The sequence below is a fragment of the Chiloscyllium plagiosum genome, chromosome 33, assembly GCF_004010195.1.
Source record: "Chiloscyllium plagiosum isolate BGI_BamShark_2017 chromosome 33, ASM401019v2, whole genome shotgun sequence".
Taxonomy (NCBI): domain Eukaryota; kingdom Metazoa; phylum Chordata; class Chondrichthyes; order Orectolobiformes; family Hemiscylliidae; genus Chiloscyllium; species Chiloscyllium plagiosum.
In genome coordinates, this window is record NC_057742.1 from 2,737,773 (window position 1) to 2,739,507 (window position 1,735).

The following is a 1,735-nucleotide window of genomic DNA, read 5'->3' on the forward strand; positions in this document are numbered from 1 at the left end:
TTACAAAAGAGGCTGGGATCAACACCTGAAAACAACAAATTAACAGGGCTCTGGAGGAGCCGGGCCGTGAGGAACTACTCACTTCATCCTTTTGAAGGTACAGTACAAGGATGGGAGGCTGAATGGCCTCCATCTGTGCAATAGGGCGCTGTGCATTTTGTAATGATCCTGCGGTCTGTATTCTGGCAGAACGCTGAAGATTAATCATTAATTTTTGTAGGATCCTGAATCCGGGAGGTTTGGCATCTGCACCGACTTCTCACCTCTACACTCCTCTCCGGAACATTCTATCCTGGTCTTGCAGAGAGGATTGGCAAGTTATCTCAGTTATTTGGGGGATTGTACACTTAAAGATTTTTATTGAGTTCTGCTATTGAGAGACAATCCCATATGAGGCAGCGTTGGTTTAAAATGGCTGAACCATGACCTTTATTTAATTAACGTGCGACAGAGGATGAATGACAGCTAACACTGTTTAAAGTCGCTCCTCTTCCTTCTGGAGAGAATTCTGGATGTTTACCATGAATCTGTGATGCCCAGGCGTCCAGCAGAGAAAATTAAAAACTTCTTTGCTGCCATTAACCGTCAATGTTGCATCATGGGCTCTGGGCGATGTCAGAGGGCGCAGCACTGGAAGAGAAATTGAGATTGGAAGGAATGTACAAGGAGTTCATCAAAACACAGCAGTCTGGGGTGCGTTCCCCCTTGTTACTACTTGCCACTGGAATTATAAATGCTTCTTCTGATAAATCTCTGAGCTCCAACATCGCTACTGTTCCTAATTCTCACACTGCTGCACTCAGTCTCCTTTCCCAAAGGTACTGATGCGTGTTGGGATATCATCCCACAAACAGCAGCCTGTGGGGAGGGGGTCTGACCAAGACCCAATCTTGAACTGCTCCCCATCAACCTCAAAGCTGGTGGCCATTCAGCCCTTCAGACCTCCTTCAATGTTCAAACACATCATTTCGAATCTTCATCTTAACTCCACTTTCATTTCACAGCTTGGTTCCGATGTTTACCATCGTGTGTGTGTGTCTGTGTCTGTATGCGTTCAATCACTGGATATGGGCTTTGAGAAATCTTTTACCCTCCTGCATGCTGATGGATCTCAGTCCATCTGCTCAAAATGATATAATGCTCCCTCAGTTTTGTACCTTACTGTTCACTAACACTATATGAGTCTCTAATTACTACAGACAGATTAATGTCTCCACTGAAACCAGACACACAGATTTTTTATGTTTTTGCTCTACTGATGCCAATTTGTCACCTTTTCCATCTGGAAGGACAAGGGCAGCAGATACAGGAACACGGCCCCCTGCAAGTTCCCCTCCAAGTCACATCCCACCCTGACTTGGAAATATATCACCGCACCTTCCTGGGTCCTGGGTCACAATCCTGGGACCGCGGCTGGCATTGGGGATATCCTCAACACAAACAGGCTGCAGCGGTTCAGCCACCAGCTCACCACCCCCCAACCCCGACCTTCTCGAGAGCCAATGACGGATGGGCACAAAGGAGTAAAAGACCACTGAGTACAAAGGGTAAACGTCCCAATGATATCCCATTGAAAAGGAGTAACTCACTGGGATTGGGACAGACCAAGAGGCAGTACTCTCTGATACTCCCATTCTAGCCTTGTTCACACCCCCTCCACCACTCCTCACCTTCCTAGCCCCCAGCCCCCCACCATCCTAGCCCCCACCTTCCTAGCCCCACCCCCCACCTTCCC

At 47.8% G+C, this 1,735-nt stretch overlaps 1 protein-coding gene across 1 annotated transcript in view; it reads right to left on the reverse strand.

Moving 5' to 3' along the window:
• Window positions 1-379: 379 nt before the first annotated feature.
• The window catches only part of skap1 (src kinase associated phosphoprotein 1), a 371,132-nt gene continuing 369,776 nt past the window's right edge, over window positions 380-1,735 (reverse strand). Inside the window, exon 13 of the mRNA XM_043674766.1 lies at window positions 380-630. The gene's annotated coding sequence lies outside the window, so the exon portion shown is untranslated. The remainder of the gene's footprint in view (window positions 631-1,735) is intronic.